The sequence below is a fragment of the Anomalospiza imberbis genome, chromosome 3 (assembly GCF_031753505.1).
Source record: "Anomalospiza imberbis isolate Cuckoo-Finch-1a 21T00152 chromosome 3, ASM3175350v1, whole genome shotgun sequence".
NCBI lineage: Eukaryota > Metazoa > Chordata > Aves > Passeriformes > Viduidae > Anomalospiza > Anomalospiza imberbis.
The window spans coordinates 62,398,410-62,424,305 of record NC_089683.1 but is presented as its reverse complement, the minus strand read 5'-3'; the positions used below and the strand labels follow the sequence as shown (position 1 = coordinate 62,424,305).

Sequence of the window (25,896 nt, the reverse complement as noted above, 5' to 3'; positions counted from 1 at the left end):
CTTAATTCCATCTCTAATCAGTAAAGTCAATTCAGCAAAGCAATGCATGTGCTCAAGTCAAAAGTGAATATGTAGTGTGCATCTTTTTGAATATCGGTTTTTCACAGAGTGAGGATGTTGCAGGAAACTTCCCTTGATTTCCTTTGGAGCTCATCAGGCTGGAAGAAGGTAGAATTCAGCTGTTAATCAAACTGTCACTCATGCATGTAAAGTACTAATCTTTTTAACTCATCCATAGATCAGTTAAGCAAAAACAAATTTTAAAAAGGCCATGGGACATATCCTTGGAGTGGACAAAGATATATAGATATAGATATAGATATAGATTATATAGACATAGATATAGATAGATATACACATATACAAACTACCCATGGATTGCAGGGACCACAGAGGCAGGAGTCAACACCAAAAAAATGAGGTAAGAAGCTGCCTTTGGAAATTCTCTACATACATTGCTGATGAGCCTCACTGAGCCTTTACACAGAATGAATTGGGAAATTATCTACTGTCCTCTGGTGACAATTTACTGGAAAAAGAGTGAAAAATAATGGGCATTTCAACTCTTCATTTACATTTTTCTCACATGGCAACAAGGAAAGATAATAAACACACTACTTTGATAAGAAATGTTGCTCTTCCCTTGATGGACTGAAGTAAAAGGACAGCCTCTAACATCATCTGAAACCTATTATTTTCCTTTAAATTTCCTTCAGTCTTTGCAGGCATCATTAATCTAACAGTCAAGCACAGATCCCCAGAAGCATTCCTTGACTGCAGACAAGTGGGAAAGGAAAAGCCTGTTGCAAAGAGCAGGGCTGGAAGCAGTCATGGGGAAGTTATGCCCAGCAGCAGGCTGCACCATTTGCCTGCCTCTGCTCTTCTCCCCAGATGAAGGAGCCTTATCAACCTTTGCAGATATCAGAATCAATTACAAATACCATGGGGCTGCCCGAAATTATGCTCTGCTGCCCAAGGCTGCTTTCTGCCAAGCTCCCAGTCGAGTCCCCTTAGAAAAAGGCTGTGGGGAATGTGGGGACGGGAGTGCGGAGTGCTGAGGGCCAGGCTCTACCTGTTCTTCCACTCCTCCAGCTGCTGTCAACACACTGACTTGTTCTGTGTTTGAGATTGCAATCTGTCCCTGCCCCAAAGGTGCTGCTAACTGTATAAATGTTTTCAGAAATTAAACAACTCCAGAAAAATACACATTATGCAAACATCTCTCTTCCCAGATGACACAACATGGAGCACCAAGCATGAACAAAAATGGACCAAAGAAAGCACAGAGGCATTATGGAAAAAACTCATTTAGTGAAGGGTTTCTCTGCCCTCTTTATAGCCATTAGGACAGTGATAATGCTGAACTGGCTGGTCAGCTGCAAAAATTTGATAAATTGAGACACATAAGAGACAATTGAAAGCAAGGAGACAAACAGCAAAAATAAGCGAGACAGCAGATGGAAAGCAGAAATGCAAAGTCTGAACTGCAGCTCTAATTCTGCTGGTAACAGTCACATTTAAGAGTAGTTCAGTTTGCTTTCCAGTTTTGGAGAGGAAAAGAGTTTTCTTATTAAAAACCCCAGCTTGTCAGCTGAACTGCTGTGGGTTTTCCCCAGATATTTTGTGGGACGGGAAAATTATTTTTCTCCAAGCCTAGGAATGCAGAAACACTTCTAAGAAAGGGCAAAAATTCTGACAACCCTCTAGTGTTGTGCTAGTACTGTTGGGAGGGGAGAGGAAGGTCACATCAATAAAATCTATAGCCACAAGTGTTTTAGTTGCTGCTGGCCAGGGGTCAGTCCCTGGCACTGTTCAGAGCTCTCCCATGGTAGCACTACTTCCTTAGTCTTTCTCCTTTACTAGCATGACTCTTACAATTAGGCAGGAAAAGGGTAGTTATTGTTGTAGCAATGTTTTTGTAGGTTTATTTGGCAGCTTTTCTAGCAGGATTTTAGTATAGTTTTGATAACATGCAAGTATGGGAAAGAAGGATTTCCACATTGGCCAAAGAAACACTTGTGGCAAGACTACCTATTTTTAACATGGTTTATTCCTAGCACTGTTTCAGACACAGTATTTTCTCTCCCATCTGTTGACACAGTTGTTTTGTTTCTCTGAAGACATAGTTGTCTGTCTCTTGGAGAAAAAAACGAACATCAACACCATGAATAGCCGCAGAGAAAAACATGAGACCAAAACCCAATTGAATAGTGATCTGGTCAAAAGGTAACACTGGCTAAGCTTTATGACTGCAATGTACAGCAATTCTTCAGATGCCTCTTAAAATTTACATCAGGTATTTCAAGTGTGACTGTGAATCTTTAAAATTCAGATCTTGTATACTCAACAACTAAGATGGTTTATTGATCTAAGGGGTCTGTCTGCAAAGCTGCTATTGAAGCAATGTACCAGTCTGTTCACAAGGAATCTGCAGACACAGAGTAAGGTGCAAACACCTTCTTTAATAAGGGAAGGAAAATGTAATGACAGCACCAAGGGGAAAAACATAAACCCCAAAGGCTGTTAAAGGTTAAACTGGCAAAATAGGACGAAACATTAAGCAATCCTTCTAACACTCAGGTTGCCAGGCTGTTTTCTCTGATTTTTAATGATAATTTTCTTGCCTTGCTGGACTGCTGGAGTTCATGGTTTTATGATCTAGCAGGCAATCTGAAAACCTTATCTCCTCTCAAAGGCATTTCAGGCAGCTTGAGAGCTGGTAGGTGGGAGCAAATAAAACTAAAGCATGGCTAAGGTAGGACCTCTGCAGATCACTAAAGCACCTCTGTTCTTGTAGAACAGCCTATTTGCTGGAAAAGCTGCAATATGAAAACCTGATATATTAAAGGTCAAGACTCCAATACAGAGCAGACTCATCTGTATTGTGTTTTAATTTCTTTTTACGCCGAGAGATGCCTAGGGTTCTGAAGAGGTGACAGAAGTATAAATCATGCATGACAAACTGGAACAGAAGACAAGGCTGTATGCAGAATAGGATAGCTCTGCTGGTGCAGCTGTCCAAGCACACTGTACTGACAGTGTTCCCAGCACAGCCTTCATTCGTACCAGCAAAGTTATGTTATTTGCTGGCACAGCTTTTTGCTGAGGTCCATCTTCCCTCATCCAACACACTAAAGTGTTTTAGTAAAAATAAAGGTTTGTTCTAAGTGTATTCACAGTGAGAGCTTCTGTTTGTGCTAGAGAACAAGTCAAGGATCATGCCTCTTTATACCTTTGGCCAAGACAGCAGAGACAGCAAAAATCTGAAAAACAGGCATGTTCTTCATTTGACTGGAGTAAGAAGTCCTTTGTAAAGGCTTCAATATTGGCTTCTGCCCCTATTGGAACTCTTACCTTCTCATGCACTTCTGCAGAAATGCAGAGCTAAAATGTCTCACCACATGTGCCCTTATCAGAAAGGTTATGGTATTTCCACAATCAAAAGAAGTTTCCAGCACTCCCATGACTGACCCCAGCTCCTGCTCCACCCCCATTCTGCAGAAGGCTCACCCACCTGGCCCTGCTTCCATCAGTGAGGCTGAACCTGGGCTAAGCACCCTTCCCCAGAGCCACAGGAAGGGGTAAGCAGACAGTGGGCTTGATGCTGCTGCCTGCTGCAGGCACAGCCTTCTCCCAGGATGGAGAGGGGAGGACCATGATGTGCAGAGACATGGGGGAAAATTATACCAAACCAAGTGCCTGATACTATATGGGCAGTTTAAGAAAACAACCAAATTCACCAAGATGATGAAAACAACTGATTTAAGATGCATTTAAAAAATAATTTTATTAGAAAGCTTTCAGGAGCTGAGTGAAAAGTTATTTTCTGGGTGTACTATATGGTATGACCTACTGGTCACAATCATTTAAGTGATTTAAGATTTTAAGATTGCTGTCTGTGATTTTCATAAGTGACTTTAACATGCCTTTGAAGAAATTAGGACCAGCAAAGGATCTGGCAGCATACTCATACACGGTTTTCAGTCTATTAAAAGGGCTTACCTGCCTTTGGTTTGATGATGTCTACAGCTGCAGTCATTGGCCACCCAGTATTATCTAATTTTTTTAATAAAACATACAAAACTTCCTATTTCTGGAAGGCTGGACTTACTCCAGGCTACTATGGTTTCCATAGACAGGAAGCTTGAAGGTTTGGGATTAAAACAGCAGGAGGTTGAAAAGAAAATTGAGGACCTGGAAATAACAACTGATAGTCCTGACGCAATCATCACTGAGAACACTGCAGCTCTGAAAAATGTAATCAACAGTCTGGAGAATAATCTCAGATAAAAGGCTAGGTTTTGGAAGCCAGTGGAAAGTTCCTGCAAGGACAGTTACAAGACAGGTTCTAGTATACTTTTCCTTAAGAGTTTCAAGACTTTTTCCTCAACGTCATGTAGGAAAACATGATACAAAAGCTTGTAGCTATCCCGGCTTGTAGCTATCTTAGCTATCCCAGCACGTCTCATTTAAAGGAAAATGTTGTTGGCTAAGAGCTATGACAGCACGTCTTGCTCTAGCTATGGAAGCTGAAGGTCCTTCTGTCCCTACTTGCTCCATGCTGGCTGAAGGCTCACATTTCTACCTCATTCAGTTTGAGCCCTCCACTGACCTTCAACCAAAGCCAACCCTGATGGATTTGCCTGGAGTAAGAAGCAGAGCACTCCCACAGCTCTTCTGACAAGCAGGGTGGTGGGGTAGTAATCTCCAGCCTGTAAGCAATGATGATCCATGGGCAGAGGGTCAGCTTTAACCTGTGCAGTCCCTCGCAATTCCAGTCCACTGTCTGAGATCTGAAGCATAGATGAAGAGCTATAGAAAAGGCAAGATGGAAGGTTTGACTTGCTGCATCGCTAAAGTAATAGCTGAAGAAATAAGCTTACCAGACATGCTACTGAACTTAAAGCCCTAAATAAAATTTGTCTATGATGTGGTACTTGACAGAAGACTCATTTCTTCAGGGCAGACACACAGGTTTTATCCTGAATTTTCAGAGCTCATGAATGTTGTTGTAGACAAAGTACCCCCCTTGAATATCATTTTGTGATAGTCAAGACAAGAAAGAAAAAAATGCAGACTCCAAATAGTGTACTAAACCCATCCCTCTCTAAATTGCCTATTTTTACTATGCCCAGAAAACCCACTAAAAAGCAATATATTTTGAGAAGAAATTACTGACCTTTGAAACACAAATGATAAATGCAGATGAGCAGAGCCTCCACTAAATTTGATGCCTGTGTTCCCAAAGCTAGGTGCCAGCTCAAACAGATACCATAACACTAAATGGCAGAAAGAGACTGGCTGATTTAAAGAGACTGGCAGGGATTAGCTAAACCTGGTTTCTGAGGATGTTTCTTATTAACATATGGTATCTTCAAGGCCTGGTTCCCCCAGGAAACAGAGAAATGGAAAAACAGGTTTTTAGGCTACCTTTGCTTTCTCTGCTGCATTCAGATGAGCTTTGGTGCAGCTGCAACAAACACGAAAGAGTATAACATGGCAATTTCACCAAGACTCATACTCCTAAACCCTCAAGGTTTGATTTTATGTAAGGGCTCCAGCTCAAAAATTAGTAAAACCAGAAAAATGATGAGAGGCCGCTCTGACTGCAGAAGCTCCAACCAAGGAAAAACTGCCCTAGGAAGGAGACAAGAAAAGTGCATGGGACTTAAAAAATGCTTTTGGATAACAGAATCAACACATAAGGCCAAAAAAAAAATGTTTCTACCAGGAAAACATAGTCCCACTACTAAGAAACATAAGAAGTCAAGTTAAAGGCTTCTCACAAAGAATAAAAGACACAACAAACCATAGTGATCACTAAGAAATTCAGATACAATGAATGGTTAAGAAAAGTGATAAGGTAGGAAAAAAAGGACAAAACAGATCCCTACTGAATTTTACATCTCCAAAGAATTATTCAAATTCCCACTTGAGCATTTCCAGAGATTAATACCATCGTTTTTGATTCAGGCAGTTACAACTATAATAATACGAAAATTTAGTCAATTATGTATCAAAGCATTATTGCACTGTTCTAGATCATCTAGTGACCACCATAAACTGCTTACTGCTTCTTGATAGAACAGCAAGCACTCAAAGAAAAGAAGCTATTTTTTTCTGTCAGGACTACTTCATGGGAGAAAAGGAGAATAACAAGATCCCAGGAAGAGGCTCCAGGCAGAGCCTGATGAACTTTTCATGACCTTAGGACACTGCTCACCACTTCTCTAAGGATTGCTTACTAATACACCAATCCTACAGCAGTTTCAAATGTGATTATAAGTAAATGGAGTCAGAACTAACTTTGCTGGGGCTACTTCATTTCTTTCATTCTGACAAGTCAAAGAAATTCTTAACTTGAACTGCAGATGTAGGTTTTGGCACCTATGTTCCAATGCTTTTCATACCATTTTGTAACAACTAGTCCTGGCAAAGAGCAGTGAAGTCCTCAGTGGGTTTGCAGATCATCACAGCAACATGATTAGAAAACTTGATCCAAATATCGTAAAAGTCAATGGAACCTGAATTGAGACCAAAGAGAAATGCTCTTCCGTGCCAGGTGTGATTAACTATACATCATGTTGCTCCTGTGGATGAAAGTCAATCTTTGTCCATGCACCAATTTTAATTAACACCAGGGCCTGCTTTTGAACAATGTAGTGTCATGAAAGAAAACATAACCTGACTTAGAGGAAATGTGTCTTCAATAAAAAATTCCACTGTCTACAGTCACCATTGAGTAAGACTAGCACACTATTACTTAAGGGTATGCACATACATACGAACACATGCATGCACCAGCTCACTGATCCATAAGTCCTCTAAATCCTTCCCTGGAAACCTGCACCACGACAGACATTTGTAGCAGGACAGATGTAACTCATGTGGTCATGGGGACACAGACTGTATCTCACCTCCTGTGCAAGATTATTATCTAAAATGCTAGACATTTCCTATCTTTAAAATACGGAGAAATGCCTGTGAAAGAAGTATTATTCTAAGGAAAAAAAAAAAAAAAATTGTTTTAAGTATAGCCTAAATATTTATATTTTATTTTTAATACCAATTTCCAGAGATTATCCACAAACACACTGTATTATGTATTGTAATACATAATTTATGTAATAATTATTTGGCATTTTACATCTGCAATAAATGCAAAGCAATACTGGTCATATTTTTATCTTACATGCTGTTCTTAGTGCAGAGGGCTTTTTTGTCAATAGAGCTGTAATAATTCACAAACCAACTGGAAGAACAAGTCAGTTTAACAAGAGTTGGATCTGAAGAGAACAAAAATCACATTTTGGGATGGAAGCCACCTCTAAATGGGTTATCTTAGGTCACCTATAACAGTGACTTACCGAGTCTAGCTGTGACTGACCCCACACCCTTCCATGGCAGTTTGATCCACTGACCTACATGTTGTCTAGCAGTAACCCTTTTCCAGTTTTGAACAGTCCAGAGCAAAGTACTCCCTGCTGTAGTTTAACCACAGTATTTCACCCCAATTTCTCTTCAGCAACATATGAAAAGATCTTGCCCTGTTCATTCCAGCCCTTGCAGATACATATGTGCACCTAAAGCTTTTACTTAGATTCTCTCCAGACCCAATGTACCTAGATTTCTTCTCTCAAACACACTTTCAGCTTGACTTTGGGTTTTCCATCTTCCTGAAGAGTCCTGTGAACTGAGGTTGCCCTTTGGCTCTTTGATTTTGTGGATTGAAGAGGATTTTAAATATTTGCACTAAGTCTAGATAGGAATTTAATTTATGAGGCTTGAAGTTAAAAATATGTCATTGCACAACTCTCTGCTTTCTAGTGGCATTTGTTCTTTCAAATTTAATATTGTTCTCCCAAGAGATACCTCAAGAAAATCCCACATACAAGATCAATACTCACATTAATTAAATAGCTGGAATTTAATACCACTCCTCTTCAGGATGTGCCTTGTAATTCCAGAGAAATTTCACCCAAACACCAACCAAGAGTGTTACCTGCCTCCATAAACTTATGTCACCTCCATTAGGGATTGCTCAGAATGAAGCCACGTCAGCACCAAGATTACCTGACCATTTGCACAGAACATCTGGAGGCTGTTGAGGCCATACTAAATTCCAGTAGCAGGAACTTAAAAGCTATTTCTGATGTGCCTGGTCTGCAATCATGGCCCATATACTTTGATTTTTAAGTAACACCCTTCCCCTGAGATATGTGACACACCTGTGCTCCCAACACAGAGGTGGTCCAGGAGCACAGGAGAAGCTTGTGACCTCCTCATGCTTACAGAGAGGCTTTGGCTGAGCTGCCAGGAGTCACACGCTGTGTGTGCAAGGCACGTGCCACCAAACATCCACCTGTCCCAACTCTGCCAGTGCCTAACACAGATCCCTCTGAGTGATGTCTCAGCATCCCATACAGACTGGGGTGATCAAGCTCTCCATCTGTGAAGGAACACCTGTGCTGGTTTTGATACCTGAGAAAACACAATTTCCACAACTGTGGATTTAAAATACAGCATTCATTTGGCATATCATTATATCATGAGATCGGGTACTTAAAATCAATTATCTGCCTGTAACATAAAACAAGTCCATTTTCCCAATGAAAATGCATGCCTAAAGTGCTAAAGACACATTAAGAGGGGACATATTTTCCTCTGTTTAGACACAAAAATTGGCAGAGTGCATCTGAACAGCTCTGCTCCACTGTTACTTCAAAGGGCTGCAATATAAGACTCATCCAACTTGTTTTCAGAATCAATACATGGAAGGTTTGGGTTTCCTAGTTTTTCACTGTTTCAGCAAAGAGAAGACACCACTGCTGGGACTGCCTTTGCCTAATACCAGCATGAGAAGCAGAAAACAGATTACAATAGCATGGTACAAGCAACTTCTATATTAAAGAGAGAGCTGTAAACTCTGATCCAAACAGACAAGCATTAAGTTTTCCAACATGCAGCTCAGAAGACAGGCTTATTGACCATAAAATGAATTATATAACCCAACTTGTATTATGTCATCTGAGACCTTGGTTAGGCCACTACCTTTGAGATACATATATATTATATATATCATATATGTAATTTTTCCCCCAGAAAACTGTCAAGTTACATTCCTTATATAACACTTCTGCAGTGCTAACCTGAAGCATAATGACTGTACTCATTATAGGGTTATTATGAGTTCTGAGATGAAGAGATGTCAATAATTTAATTTTCTCCATATAAGGTAAAACACTGTCTTTGTTGAAAAGGGAATCCTAGTTATATCTGTTTGAAATATTAATTACAGTAATAAACAGTTCAAGAGCAGTAACCGCAGGTCCCCCTCCAGGAAGACATGCAAGCCTGTAACTCAGGGGGTGTGTGGGACAAGGAAAAGGGATGCTGCAGCCTTAGCTGCAGGACCTGGCCTTAGTGTACAGCCCTCTTCATCCTTGTACTGAAGAAGATGGTACACAATCCTGCAGTGCTTATGGCCACACAGACTCAATGTTTTTTGTGTAAAACATACATATACCTATACAAAGTAAATCTTATGATAGTTCAGTCTAGCCTTTTTTGTTTGGTCATTTTGCTGTCAGTCCAGTTCAGCCTATTAAAGGCTGTGAAAATAGATGGTTTTCAGCAGGGATTTATATTCAAATCACATAATCTCAATTTCTTTCAGAAAAAGAGCTATTGAGCTGGTTCTTCAGTTTTCCGATAAGTCGGGTCCAACTTTCAGATGCTGCCCATATGTTGTGACTAGGTTTTGCCAACGACTTCCTATTTAATATACTGCAAGATAAACTGATACTGTGAACTTAGGTCCCAAATGTGTTAAATCAATTTGATAATGGCAGGGCAAGTAGGTAAGTCTCTACCTCTCAATTTATACAGTAGTGGGCTTTTTGGTCATCTTTTCTTTTAAAGGGCTGTGATCTAAAGGTCGTTTAAAGGCTCCATCTCTAGTGAACCAGCTTTTGTTGCTACAAGTTCTTGCAGTAAAAAACTAGAGGTGTTCCTTTCCAAGGATTCCACTGTATCCCTCACCATCAATATCCAATTGAGTTGCAAAGCATACTGTGGATTCTGTCAAACCCCCTACTGGGGCTTGTCCTGGTTTGTTACTGACGTTAGCCTGCACTGGTATTCCCAAGAACCAGCTGGGCTTTGTTCACTGCAGGCCGATGGATCAGCAGGAGATCATGGACCGCTGCAGTGCTCACAGCAGCTGCCTCTGCCTGCTCAGTCTCTCTCTCCCCTAAAGCCTGCAGTGTGCTTCAGTGCAGCCAGGGCTCAGGGTCTGGGCTGATGGATTAGACCCCCCTGCTATCTATAAGAGAGGTTTCCATGACTAATGTTCAGGTGTAAGGGTCACTGAGGATGAAATGAAAATCCTGGGAACAACATGGATTGCAGGCAAGTTTATTTCAGTGTGTATGTTACCAGAGTTTTTAATTTTTTAACAAACTAGCAAAAGAGAAGAAATCCTGACTTTAGGGCTTCTGCTCCATCTAGTTCATCTGCCTGCTCCAGGCAGTTCATCTAATGCAGCAAAGTACAAACCAGCCACAGTGAGACAGCCCTGGTTCACAAGCTCACTAATAAAATGCACTTCCAGTGCAGTCTGCTACCTTACAGAGCCTCCTCCTGATCCCAGCCCCGCAGGGTGAGCCAGCATTTCATGCCCTCCACTGTCACACAAGTGACACAGATTTGCAGCTGGAGAGAGAATGACTGCAAAGAAAGTGCAAACCTTGTCATGTCCCCGCTGTCCCTACATATCCCTGCCCTCTCCTAGTGGCACTCACAGCCTGCCCTTTTGGGCTCAGCCCCTACTTCCAGTGTCCCCCAAGCCACTGGGACCAGCACAGGCTCCACTACCTGCCTGAGATACTGAGGAGGGACGACCAAGAGTCTGTTCCTGCACAATCCACCCCAAACCATAACTCTAAATGTATCTTCAGTTCTACTCATTTATAGGCCCTTGCATGGGGACAAATTATGCTTTCAAAATATTACTGGAAAATGCTGCAAGTGGTTGTCATAAAAAATTCCCATCATAATTTCATTAAAAATTAACAAAAAGAAAGCATTAGTATTGTCCTGACAACTGGGGGTTGGGGAGTATCTCACATTATTAAATTGAGAAGGCCAGCAATGGAAAGCCTTTTTAGATTGGTGTTTCCATTCCTTCCTCTTTTGCTTGGTTCAAAAGTCCTGCATAATTAATACTGTAGTACTTAATAAATGCTTATGAACCTACTACCTCTCTGCTTTTTCCATTTAATTAGGTGATTGACTTCAGGCATACTATAAATTATAATGACAATTTAATTACTTTTTTAATGTGCACACTTAAAAGATTTATAAACAGAAATAGGGTAATACAGAGCACTCAAAATTAGAAATACCATGAACTGGAGAACAGCATAAAGTAATGACATCTAAAGTATCTCCTCAGTGGCTGAGCAGCTGCAGTGACTGGGAAGTAGGGTATTTAAAGTGTCTGGTACAAGTACAGAAAACTGTATATTTCTGTCCAAATGCCCATGTACACAGCTTTTAACTTTTCCTTCCAACATTTGCACATCTCACTTGACTTCATGGCAAAAATATAAAGGAGTTTCAAGGACAAGTCAGGCTGTGTACTGCAGTATCTCTTAGGTCAAGCATTCACAAGAAGTGGAAGACCCTTTCTCTTCTTTTAAACAAATCATAAAACTTCTGCATCACTTCATCATAACACAGTCATTGCTAAAATTTGCAGGTGGCCAAAATCTCCTACAATATTCCAGCTGGCACAGGCAAACTGCCAAAGAGTATGGATTCCATCATCTCATGAACAGACCCTTCCTAGTCAGGAGGCAGAAACGTCTGAGAATATTTTACACCACATCCTACAACAATCCAAGTTAACTCTTCTGATATTGTTGTTACGCCGCCTAGGACTCATTCCCCTGTCACTTACAGGAACGTAAAAGCTAAGAGGATTGCATATAGAACAAATCAAGTAAGAATCAGATCCTTCAAACTAGTGCTCAAAAAAAAAAATCGCTAAACTAAAAATTATCTTTTTAATTTTAAATTGTTTAAGATAATAAAATAACAGTTAACCTGTTTAGCTAGCCTACCTAAATGTCCAGACATTCCCAAGCCCTGGTTGGTCATTACAAAGAAAGCTGTATTTTCTACAAGTTGCCTATCACCAACAGAGAGAGATGATAGCATTTGTTTTAAATCACGCAGTATGCTACATTGGTGAAAATTTCTCATGTAAAAAAGTCATTAAAATTTGGTCTAAAGGAGGCGCTTTCCCATCTGGGAGCTGAATCTGGTTTGGTGTGACTATTCCTGTCTGTTAATTTAGCAGTACAAAGTATAACTCTACATTCTTAGCATACTTACTGGGGATGCTGGCATCTCTGTAACCAGAACTGCTTAGAGAGAGGGAAAAAAAAAAGACTGGGCAATTCACAGTGTGCTAGAAAAATTATGGGCAATTCCACGTTTTAAGCATCATCTATCAACAGTGTTGAATAGTCAAAAGGGGAATAAATTTGAATGCATTGCCAAGGCAAATGCTGTGATAATTGTATCTGCTTCTCCTTTTCAATACAGAAAAAAAAATCCCAGACGCTCATCTCATTTGCGCCCAGTGAAGCTGAGTGGAAAGCTGATCAATCCCACAGTTTCATCTTGTAGCTGCCTGTCCACCTTGGCCAGCACAGAGCAGGACCTGAAAAGGTACAGGTAAAAGAAAAAACACCAGGAGGCTGAGCGGTGCGGTGAATCACAGGGAGCCGCTTTGTCTGCAGCTTCCGTTCTCTGAGGAACTGTGCAGGGCTGAAACAATGGCTCTCCTATGGAGCTGCATCTCATCTACCTCATCAACGGCCAGTGATGAATGATGGGTCAAGAGGGCAGCAGACTTTGGGTGCACAACCCTTAAATACTTTATCAAAGATGGCAAAAGGCCATGTGCTTCAATAACACAGCAAATACTTCCTTTTGCTGTATAGCAGACAAATTCCTTCCTCTCGACTGGCTCAATCTGAAGCTTTTTGGTTCACAGCTCAAAGTGTGTGCAAGTTGTACATTCATAAAACATACAAGTAAAAAAGCTTCAGTTTGATTCCTGAGACCATTCAACTGTAAACATTCTCACAGAAATGGAAAGTCAGTCCTATCTGTGCTGAAATCCTATGCTTTCAAAAATACATAATTCTAGAGATTTGTGGGGCTTATAGACAATAAAAGAAGGCAGGTTTTACTTATTTTAAAAAGGGAAACTGAATAGCAAGAATTGAAAAAAAATTCTAAAACTGTAACTCATCCAAACTTTTCATACTGGGGTTTCCTGAAAGAAAAACATACTAATTTGATAGAAATGAAAAGTTCAATAAAATACAAAAATTTTGTCCCTGGTTTAAATGAAGATAAATGAAAATAATAGGCCTTATGATATAACAAGATACTTCAATACTAAAGTTTGACAGTATTTTGCTACTCAGAGAATTACAATTTAACAAGACGTACAAGATGAGTTGGAATGCCTTCATGACATAAAAATATGCAAAATAAAACTGAAGCAACATTTAAAATGTTCTGAAGTAAGATGTCTTACTGCTTAAGAGTTGTCAAGATTTTGTCCACATTAGAGAGGCAAAATATTTCAGAATCTTCTGCCATCTAAATTTTCTTTCAACCACTTTTGTCTTCTGTTCCTCCTTAGCTGTTTCTTTGTCTTTTTATTCCTCTAGATATCTTTAAAACTTGATCTAACTGCTCTGAATTTGACAACAAAACTTAATGTTCTAACAGGACAGAAAGATGTGGGCTCATGTTTGGTTTCTGAAGGAAGTGGCAGAAAGAAGTCTTGGGAAAAAAATTCCAAATCAGCTGTGATCATTTCAGCTCCCTCATGAAAAACATCAGCAACAGAAGAAGCCCACTTGGGTTCCTGCCCACCCAGCACCAGAAACCAAGGTAACCTTGTAACTTTGGGATCATTGTTTAATGGCAACAACATTTAGTACTGGATCATAACATTCCCATTTTGGAGGCTTTGAGGAGTTGGTTGACACCAAAACGCTGATGTGAGCAGTGCCATGTGGCCAGTGAGGCAGCGAGCTGTGTCATCCCACCACCCATCCTGCAGCGGCACGGGAAGCCTTCGCCTTTCGGCTCCAGACGCGTTAGGGCAGAAGAAATGGGTGTTTTTCCTCCCGAAGACCACATCATTTTACATTGTGGCAATGGATTTGCATAATTTCAGTCAAACAATGTATTATAAATCTCATCATAGGTTTTGAATTTAAACACTTCAGAACTGAGCAAAATAAATGGTGCTTATGCTCAGAAAATTGAAGGTCCTGGACTAGAGGTATCTCAACTTCCTTATAGCCCTGTTGAACTGATTACAAGCAGGCCTGATATCTCTACTTCAGTCAAGGGAAAATTTAAGATTAAAAAATGAATTATTTTAATTGATAGCCATGATGTGTACTGAAAAGCTTCTAAAACAATAATAGCTTTTACACAACCACTGTTGCCCAAAAAGCAAATCAGCACAGAAGTAACTCACCCTCTGAGTATTTTCATTCCTTTTTCAGAGTGTGAAATTAAGATTGGCACCAAACTGCATCACCTTTTTAATGCATTTTCCATCCAAACTGAGAGGCACTTGAGAAGCCACAGTGATGTCCCAGAGCAAACACATTCAATATAACTTTCCTTCTACACCCACCTTCAGTTCATGGCCCAGCACTCTGCTCCCATTTAGTCATCCAGGTGAGGAGAAGCTGACAGCTGGGGGAGGGAAGAGATTGGGAGCCATATGGATCTAGAGTCAATTTTTGGTATGTATTTGTGAATAGATACAAAAGAGATAAATGCTGGCATGCATAAATTCATATTTTATCGATACATATTTTTGTACTTATTGTTAGAGTGATTCATTCAAAAATCGGCTTTTAAAAACGAACACCAGTTTAAAGAAAATTCCAATCCTGACTTATTTCTTGCCACAGCAAATCCAGGATCCCAACTGCATGAAGCAGGAGGCAGAATCCCACTCAACAGGGTTTACCTCATGATGTCAAAAGGGAAAGTGGTGCAAATAACCAAGAACCCAAGAGAGAGATTCTCCAGGTCACTGCCCAAGACAAGCTCCCCAGGAATGGAGATGCTCAAGCAGGGGTGGGCAACCAGCTTTGGCACAAGGAAGCATTGAGGGTCCACATCCAAGCTGCTCATGCAGAGGGCAAGGAAAGCTGATGGCTTTGCATGCAGCATCTTGTAATAACAAAGGTTATCAAAATTACAAGATTCACTAGATTGGTTGCCTGTAATTCCTGCACCTACAAATGTTCAGTTTCACTTCTCAGACTTATTCAAATAATCCAGCCCCCATAGGCCTGCAAACTTGAGCTGCAAGTCTGAATATGGGAGGGGATTTATTAAAAGACTGTTGGTGCATCTGACCATGACAGAATGCTAAAAAATGAAAAAGTAATGAAACACACAGAACATTTCTGAGCCCCAGATTATGTTTGGCCTGGATCCAGTGGACACGTTTGATATCCACTGGCTCCCCTATTACAGACTGTTATCTCCCCAAACTTTGATCTAAGGCCATCACAAGAGCAGAGAAGTGAAAGTATCTGTGAGAGTCACTTATTCCATTAGTCAGAAATCAAAAATCAAAAGAGCCACTTGAAACACTAACAGAATGCAAAAACTCATCACTTCCTTCAGAGAAGGGCAAAAGACCTTACTTGTAATTGTTGACTGGAGCACGTACCATGGCAGAAAATTTCTGGACTCTATTCCCAGCTCTTAAATAGTTCTGTGGCTGGACTCCGGCAAATGGTTTGAATTTTTTATGCTTTTTCAAAACCGTAATAAAACACACATACCCACCTCACAGAATAGAGGCTTCATCAATGTTCCTAACTCACTCTCAGCTTCTTAAGTAGACAGTCCTGCAAAAGTGCAGAGCACCACCATTTAGATTTGATTTGTTAAAAAAAAAATCCTGTCTATTACTTTGTTGGTTTTTTTTATAAGCATTTTTCAGGTAGGAACAATTTTGGATGCAAAATCAGCATCTCTGCCTGGAGACTAATCTCAGGCTTCTGCCTCATGCATATGTGTACATCACATTCCTACATCTTCCACAAAACAGAAAGTGAATCTGTGAACAGGTCAATAGGAAACAAGCCAAGCAATGTACATCTAAACCTGAATGCAGAACAAACAAAAAAAAAAAAAGTGGGTATTTTTAAGAACAAAACTCTTTCCTAACAACTTAGTTTCTTCATGGTCTCACGGTCTGGGTGCAATGTGTAAAAAATGGATTTCTGAGGCACTGTGGTGTCTTCTGAATCACTGCCATTACCCGAGAAAACCCCAGGAAGTGGTTTGGATGAGAAGCTGGACCCAGCTTGCGTAGGTATCAGCTGATGTCAGAGTACACACAGCACAAAGCCCTAACAATATGGACATTGTGAAACCAGGAATAACCACCTCTTATCTCCTGCAGTTTGGGAAATCATTTCTAACCCAGTGACTACAGAGTTTAGCAATAAGTCAAACAGTAAATTATTCACTATGCTTCCTAATTAATCTCCATTTCAGGCCAAATCTTTGTATGCCCATAAAAACACGAAGATCTCCAGTGAGGGAAACAACAGCATGAGCTTTTGGACCTCCTTCTGCAAAGCAATTCATTTTTCCATAAACAGTTACTATTAAGCAAGGACAAAGCAACAAACCAGACAGCCATCTGTGTAAACCAATTTAAAAGGATGGTGACTTCATAACATTTTTCAAACTAACGCTCTCCATTTAACTTCTGCCACCCCGTCCTGCCCCAGCAGATGCTGGGTTCGAGCAGGTCCTTGGGTGAGCGCGGTGCTTTCGCTTTAGGGAAAGCTGGTACTTTAAAGCCACAGTGATTTTGAACCCGTGAAAAGAGCATGTCAATGAAAATACCTCGGCATATATGGAAGCAGGGTAACCTTAGCGGCTGCCCACGCTCCCAGAGGGTGTTGCCACAAAGGTCTGTGCTATGTTTGCCAGCTGAGCTTCCTAGAGGTATGAGGTCAAGCGAGCACAAAGGTTCAGGCCACTGATGGTAACACAATCCCTGCTGAACTGTGTTCTTTCTTACGACCCAGAGAGAAGCCAGAACAAGCACAGATGGCAACCACATTAGAAAAGAAGGCAAACTTGATCGCCTTACAGCAAAACTTATGATTCCACATACAGCACAGCTATCCTGTGTGCGCCCAGGTTGGCCACAGCATCCCAGCTCATTCTGCCCATTTAGATTTGAATCCAATGAAGCTTCAGGCAAAATATGCAAAATAAAATACCAAGTAGAACACCTACAAAGAAGTGCAAGTAATAAACACCCAAGGACATGTCTTGCACAAGGTCACTTGCAGAACTGTCCTTTATTCCATTTACTAAAATCAGTCACAGCCACACAAGAGCTGAGAGCAGAGTGCATCAGATGATAGCGACATCAGACCATTGGTAGCACAACAGAAGGAAGTGCACAAACTCATTTACAAGGGCATGTGGACTACAAACATTACAGTATTAAAGACGGTAACCGAAAGAAATGTATATTCTGTATAATCTCTTTATATTTCCAAACATCAGAACAACAATATATAAATTGTATTTCAAGTGGTGGAAGGAAGTGCATGCTTCTCCATTATATAAAGATGATGTTTCTGAGCTACATAGTGCAGACACAGTAAAAGTTACTTTCCACAATGCCAAGGTTTGTTACATGGACTCTTTTTTCTTTAGCCTGCATTTTCAAAAAGTCATTACTTTACTGCCACAGTGCCTGATGTTTGTGTGCCTGGTATTTGTGTTTGCTTTAAAATAATGGCTTTGAGGTGAAGGTAACTTGCCCTTCTGAACCAGTGCATAATTGTACAACTGTTTGTGCAGTAATAACCCATGGTACACATAAAGTGACAGTTCTCTAATTGGCATTTGCTGAACACAAGGGCACCCTCTGCAAACACAGTGGCTTTTTTTATTGGCAACCTCTTTAATTATTTCCCTCTTCCTAACACAGAATCTCCTTTCTGTTGTTAGAGAAGAACAAACTGTTCCTCACCAGAGCCACAGTAATACTATATATTTCTTAATATGGATCACTGAATACTATTAAAGTCTAGCCTTAAAAGACGGAGTAGTATTAACAGCTGTCCTGGGAATTTGCTCCAGAAAACAGAACACCTCTGACCTTTGAGTCTTTGTTTCAGTGCCTTTTTGAGATGCTTCAGAACAAAAGTTCAAGTGGCATCTCCTTTCAGTTTGTCTCATCTTGTTGCATGTTAAAAGTGAGGACAGAAATTCAAGAGAAGTCTAGCTGGTGCTGCTTTCCCTTGCCTTCAGTCCTGCCGTGTCAGCTGATGCTGGCACACGCAGCATATTTCTCTGCTTCCTTTGGTTTTGTCTTTCCTTGGTCGCTGCTTTGAGTCCCTACCCAGCCATCTCCACAGCTCTCCTGTCACTGCCATGTTACGTAAAAACTCAGAAATGGCTTAGGAAACATTTAAATCTGTGCTATCTTGGCAAGCAGCTAATCCTTGAAGCAAATGCTACTTACACAACAGAGTGCCTGCATTTCCTACCCTGTCATGGAGATGTCATGCCTCATCTCCTAAGACTGGAAGAAATGCACAACGCTTCGTAAAATAGCTCTGACTTTCCATTTCTACTATATAAGCATCTTGTTATCTGTTTTTATAGGGAGGGAAAATGGAAAAGGGAATTCCTGGAAGAGATTACAATTGTCAAACTAGCTTTTGATATCTGTTAAACAGCTGAAGCATTAATTTTTTGGCGGCACTGTCAAAAGCCTATGAGAGCTTCCTGAGTGAAGTGGAGGAAATAGTACATTTAGTTCAACTACAAGCTGTACTTTTTAAAAAATCCATAAGAAAACAGACTCATTATTCATTTTTCTGTTAATATGCGGTTTTGCCCTGCAGTTTCAGTAGCATTTTTTGTAAGATCTGGCAGTCTCAAAAAAGAACTGTATCTTAGAGTTAATGTTTTAATAAACTCTTGCTTATACTATAGTCAAACCAGAACAAACAAAATACAGCTACAAATGACATTTTTATAGGAAGTCAAGAAAAAGATTCATGTGTCTGAATATTTTAGTTACAGTGTGGTAAGCATGACTATTATTTCCTGTAAAGCCAAATTGTATCTTTAAAGAACTGGAAGAAGGCTACCATGGGAATAGAGCATGGATATGACTTGGGCCTCTAAAGAGCAGCTGGATATAAATACCTTACAATTTAATGCAAAACTCCCACCAAGTATTCTGAGAATTTTACAATGGAGCAATAGCAAGATATGGCCATGAGAAATGTTTAGAGTCCTCAAAATACTACCATGCTGGATTACTGCAAATGCCTCCCTCTGTGGTAAAATTGATGAAAAATTTCACAAATAAGGTTTGCAGTGAGATAGGCAAGAAAACAATCATTTTTAAAAAGTGATCTTAGAATCCCAGAAATTAGATGAAAAAGGAATGACCAAAGTCTATTAGATCATACTGTATCTAAGTAAGAAAAATCTATTTAGTAGGTTTTTCAGCATTTTGTCCAGCTTACTTTTGAGTTGCTCAAACTAATCAGGTCCTCTAGTTTCCATCAAGAAAACAGACTTTCACCATAATGATTTTTTTCCTAGTAGTTAAACTAATGCTCCTTTTGCTCATTTGCATCATTTTACTACTTCATACCTCTTTGAGACATTCCCTTCTAGGTGATCTTGGCTCTGATACTACTGTGATATCTAATTTAATAGCAATCAGGATATAAAATGCTAAAACAAAAAGAGCAACTGACCTTCTGATATGCAGCTTTGCTCCCTCTGCAACCAGTGGCAAACTTCTGCTTGCATGAGACCTGAGCTCCTGGTCAAGAGTCAAGAGCCAAGAGGGTAGAAAATCACTGCTTCGCTTCTAAAGACAGGCTGTATTTCATCAGTGCAAGGCTCTGAGCTTTATGGAGAATGGAGAGCTAACAGCAAAGCAGCCTCAAAAGGCTCCTGATTTCTTTATTCAATGTGTATTCAGTCAAACCATGATTTGGTTAGACTGAGAAAATTTGGTTACTATCACTTTTCCCTACATATTAGTGAAAGGGGGTTTAATGAGTTTTCTGTTTCTTAGTTGTAATAACCCCTTTTTCATTCCCAAATTGCAGACTTCCAGATTAGTATATCTGGCTGGCCTTTGTATAAAGAAATACAATTCCTTGAAGGAGAGAAAGGAGTTTCACACTGCAGATTGTTATTCTACCTCCCAAGCAAGTGACAGAAGATGTCATGACCTCATGGACTGACTTTGTATCTCCTCTGTCCCTGAACAAAAATTGTCCCAAGCAGCACACAGAGCAATCACCAAGCATTCATTCACTTCACAACCCAAAAGGATAAATAAGTGTGCAAGAAGAAAAGAGAGTCCATCCTTGAGGATGTTGGAATAAGTTTGTGAAAACAAAATGAATAAATGGTAAGGAATTTATTTTTTTAACTTGGTTGTTACTATTGTTAACTAGCAGGGTAGCAACTGGCAATTGTACTTGAGAAAGACTTGTTGAGTTTTTGGAAAACTCCTCAATGCTAAAGGCCTGTCTGCAGAGGGACAAAAATATCATGAAACTACAGACACTTGGCAAATTCCTCAGCAATCCTGAATAAGTACCTTGTGTTATTAGCTAATGTAGTATCATGTAAATCCTTCATGACAGTGCCATTTTTGAAGTGCCACTGTACCGTCAGGTGTCCTGACATTATCAAGGCTCCTGGGGATGTCAGTGTGTGATACCTCTTTCTTGTTGCCTTTACAGCAAGTTTCCAAGTCAGGATGTGCAAAAGGCCAGGAGGTGACTCAGAAAAAATGTAACTTGGCTTAGAAGGAAGCTTCTTCCCTCACTGTCTCCTTGGAGTACAGGACCTCTTTATCCAGGATAACCCTGTCCATTACCCACTCCTGTCTCAAGACTCATACCTGGCTCTTCATGTGAGAACAGGCAGCTGGTAGGGAGTGCTGGTGGCTGCAAACAGATGGACAGGGACGCTGGGCTGAGTCACTGGCAGCTCACCACTTGTTGAGCTGTTTGAGGTCCTGCAGGAAAAATGCTCACTTTGTGACACTAAAGAGAAATACTTCCAAGAGCAAAAATTGCTAGAAGAACTACTGCTCCATGTAGATACAGAAAATGAGACCAAGAAAAGACTTTGCCACAGTTTAGAGGAGTTGGTGCCAAACTGCTGACATAAAGGAGCTACCTTCCTATCTGCTGCAGAACACAGCCTTCACCGGCAGTATATTCCTTCTCTCTTCTGCCCACCTGCCAACAAACAGGTGGATTTCATTCAAATTAACTGTTTGATGCCAGGGTAACATTTAAAAATCTATGAAATTACCGACAACCTAGTCCTGGATCTCCAACAATCTTATTAAAGTCACCGGCCACTTGCAGGGAGAACTGAGCTGATGACTAAAGGTCCCAGGACCAAGGTTGTCAGGCACAGAACACTCAGGAAGAGCTGAAGTGTATCTGACTACATTCACTCACATTACTGTATACAGTAATATCAAAAAGATGGAAGGCTCTTCATTCACCAGACCAAGTGGATTTAAAAAATTATATTCACAAAGATGAAGTAACTTTTTTCACTGTTCCAACTCTTCTTTGCACTGCATTTTTCTTGTATTATTTTATTGCATTACTTTTCTTCCTCTTCACTTTTGTTACTCTATCACTACAAATATGAGCAATGTTTAGGAGTAACTCCTCATTTTTCCCCACAGAAAAGCAATGCCTAAATGAAGTGATGGTTAACCTTTATTTCTTCCATGATATCCGAAGGAGCAAAACCCAAAACAAACCAACGAAACTATACAAGCTATTGCTCACAGAAGCTGACCAAAACTGCAGTTTCCAAGCATCTGGGAACTGGTCCAGTGATTTCAACTGGACTTTACAGAAACACAAAGATCACCTTGAAAGATCAAGTATTTATGACTATAAGAGATGATTTTGAAATAAAACAAACAAAATATACCATGTCCCCTGAAAATGTCAAATCACACTTTGCCTCATATTTCAGAGTATTTTTACAGAGTATAGCCAACTCACACTAATAACGTATATTTACTTGTGTTTATGATTTCACTAATGAATGAGCAGCACTCCCTGCTCCATACAGTCACTCCTCAAACAAAATAGTGCCATCAAAGCAGTGGGCCATAGCAAGGTGAGCTTTCTTTTTTTTTTTCTCTTCTTTCTATCCCAGAGCACCTCTTTACACTCAAGAGGTTTTAAGCTCTGAGAGTACTATGTGTAAAAATGATACAAGACTATTAAATACCAACTCATGACCCTCAACAAATACCCAACACTACATCAGCTGTACAGAGTGTACAATCATAGATTTAACAGGTGGGAGAGGTGGAAGCTTAAAGAATTGCATTTAATATTAAAACAGATTTCAGAATGAAGCCCCAGTATTCCTGTGTCAGATTTAGTCTCCGTTTTCACCTCCCAGGTATGGTAATTACAGTCCCGTGCCCACTGGGAACTAGTTGCACACTGAAACACCAACACACTTTGCTGGAGGAGGAGAGGTTTGCCGATGGAGATATTACAAGATGCAGCAGTGAATACTCTGACTTTCAGTGAATGTGCAGTATCCCTTGCTCACAACACCTAATTATTGTAACTAAACAGATCAATAGCTGGTTAGCCACAGTGCAGGGAGACTTTCAAGATTTTAAAGGCAGATGTTGAATAAATGAAGGCTCTTCTGGAAAAACAAGGCTTTAGCTACTGTGGTCATCATTCCTCAATTCAAGCTGTGCCAGCAGAACTTGGTCCCTGCACTTAGTCACTGGAGGCAACAGGGTGTAGGCATACAGACCCAGGCATCCACGGGGCGTGACTTCACTGCAGGGTCAGCACCTAAATTAAGTTTGTCCCCAGCACGACATCTCTGTCACAGCACACAGGGACGTACCTACACACCCTGCCACATGCCAGTTTGGATTTCATCCCTCTGCCTTGGCCTCAGTGCCAAGCATCAGGAAATGGCAGGCAACTTGCCAACACTTTTTCTTAGAAAACGGCAACCCTTTCTGGAAATGTTCTGAAGGTTTGAAGAGTCTTTCTGGAAAGGTGGTAATGCTGAGCTGTTGTACAAATACTGTAAATGAAAGCTACCCCAAAATACTATCACTACCCTAAAACATGATACCCCTAAAAATGAGGGCAAATGAGGTCAATATTAGCCAAAAGAGATTACTGTGTAGCCAGGCATATTGATTCCTAGAAAGCTGAGGTAAATGACACATATAGTAGCATCAACCAGTTAGCAAGCTTTACATTTGCAAAGCACACCCTAGGAGAATCCACTGATTTTTAATGCAAATGACTCAAGATTCATCAAACATTTTTATGCTCGATCTTTTACAGATTTTTTAATTATATAACCAGTTTGTCATGAATCCCAAAATCTTACTGAAGTGACTGAAAAAATATGAACCCAAAAATAAGAATATACTTGTAAATCCCAGTTCAATGAAGACCTATCCATTCCCTCCTCTCCCCCTCTTGATTTTCCAAGCCTCTTTTTAATTGCTGCTTCTCTTCCTACTGCTTCTGCAGAATGCAATTCTTAACCAGCATTCAACTAGCCAGAGCAGATGAGGAAACTCACTTCAGACCCAGTCCGTGTGTTGGACCAGACACCTGTCTGAAGGGAGCAAGAGAGGTACACACAGCCTGTATTGCTCAGAGCGAGGGCATCCATGCCATGGCAGCACACACCTGCAAGCACTGTGTCAACAAAGGCACAGACAGGGGTTAACTGGCTTCTGCAGGAAGCCTGGTTTCATTCATTAACTACGACCTCTGGGCTAGTACATGCGGAGGAGGGAACACACAGGCGAGTTGAAACAAAGCTCCTGTTTTCCCTCTGAAACTTTTCAAGGCTCAAAATCTTGCACAAAACCCAATCCGCTGTCACCTGAATGAAAAACAATAGTAGGCACTCAAATAAGTAAGACCCGCGTGAGAGTTTGCAAGCCCAGCCTGTACGGAAGGCCACCTGCCAACAGGAAGAAGTGGTGAGAAGGAATTTGGATCCAGCTGCTATCCTCCCTCAGCCAAACAATGTCGCGCGATAAACAGCATTAAGGATTTTTTTTTTTTTAATCCTCGATCACACTGAGAGCATCTATATCTGTCATTTTTACTCCCTGGTTACCAGGAGAAGGGCTTGAGAGATTTCTTTGCACAAGTTCACAGACAGCCAATCTCGTTTCCTATCATAGCTTTATCAAAGGGATTGAGACAAGAAGAACAGGAGGGAAAGAAGAAGAAATGACAAAGTGCCTTGCCGTAGGGCTGACTCAAGATGCTAAATTCACCACAGGTAACACAGAAAATCTTGTAGCTGTCTTGCAGCCGCATTTCGCATGTCAGACAGAAAGGCAGAGTGGACATAAAAAGAGGAGATAACTCAGTATCTGCAGTCCTTATTTCCTTAAAATGAAGTACTGAACACCAGGAAATGAACTACGACTGCGTGCTCAGTGGGTCACTGTGGCAGGTGCGACTTAACCTTTAGACCATGCAGCCTACTGCAGCTTCAGATTTAGCCCAGGCAGCACCTGGGTGAAGCATGCCAATAAATCCACTCGCTGGTGATGGTAATAAAAAGGGTTAAAAACCAACCAGACTGCAGCTGAAAATTCCACAGCGTTTCTCTCCACAGAGCTGCAAACTGCGCGTCTCCCTGGTTTCAAACGAACGGAAAAACTGCCCTAAAGATCAGCCAGCTAAACACATGGCAACGCCAGTGCCACCGGCGGGCACGGATGGCTGGAGAGCCGGGAGAGTTGGAGCATCACGGCGCTCGGCGATCCTCCGGCGCGGCCGCTTCCCGGCGTCCGGCGACGCGCAAGTCGCGGATACGCGTCGGCGCCGGATTCACCGCCTTGCAGCCGAGGAACCCCCCTCTCCTTCCTCCCCGCCCCAGCCCCCGGTGAACACCCAGGATCTGGGTACTACCTGCGTTTATCAGCAGAGCCATCCCGTGTCTTCAGTCATTCAAGGAATTTAACAGCCTGGAAATTCCTGTTGTCCATTATTTGAGGTCACAGATAAAAGCTAAACAGCAGCCGTGACTCCCATCAATCATAAGTCACTCACTGATAGAGCGTATGGTAGGAGACCTACTGATGTAAGCTAGTCACCAGAGAAAATACCCACTGATGACGCATATCCAGGCACAAAAATAGTTACAGGGCCCCCAAAGGGATTATTCAACAGCCTACATTTAGATATTCCTTCAAGAGACCCGCAGTCAATTTGCTGCTATTAGATGGCTGGGGAACATTGAAGTTTAAGTTTCCTCAGCAGACATAACCACAAATAGCTGGTTTAAATAAGCTACTGCAATTACAAGCTGTTTTGTAAATTTTAACACTGCATTATAGCGATTAAGTCTAAACAGAACCACTGGCTAAAAGATGCTGTATAGGCTTTGCTCTCAATATTTACCAATTCCTCCTGCATATTAGCCAGCAATGAAAAGAACAATTTAAAATTAATTCACAAATGTTTCAACTAAGCCCCAAGAAACATTGTTAGCCTGGAGCAATGTTTCTTTATGATAAAAAACCAAAACAATATATGCAAAATGGTATGGGATATTTTGGTGCTGCTTAAATGCTATCTGGATCAACTTTTGCCTTAATTTTTATCCTTCTTTGGTACTGGGCTCTGTACTGTACAAAAATAAAAATACTCAAATAGTTAATCTTTCTTGCAGAAATCAAAACCATTT

General features: G+C 40.8%; 1 protein-coding gene across 11 annotated transcripts in view; it reads right to left on the bottom strand.

The window, feature by feature from the left end:
* HIVEP2 (HIVEP zinc finger 2) overlaps positions 1-25,896 on the bottom strand; it is a 137,369-nt gene that overhangs the window by 60,057 nt on the left and 51,416 nt on the right. For 4 of the 11 annotated variants that reach the window (XM_068184746.1, XM_068184752.1, XM_068184754.1 and 1 more), the window contains exon 3: positions 15,916-15,977. The exons of 4 other annotated variants lie outside the window; for them this stretch is intronic. The gene's annotated coding sequence lies outside the window, so the exon portion shown is untranslated. Of the gene's footprint in view, positions 1-14,740; positions 14,803-15,915; positions 15,978-25,118; positions 25,541-25,896 lie in introns of those variants that run through there. 3 more of the 11 variants (XM_068184749.1, XM_068184753.1, XM_068184755.1) reach the window with 3 other exon arrangements.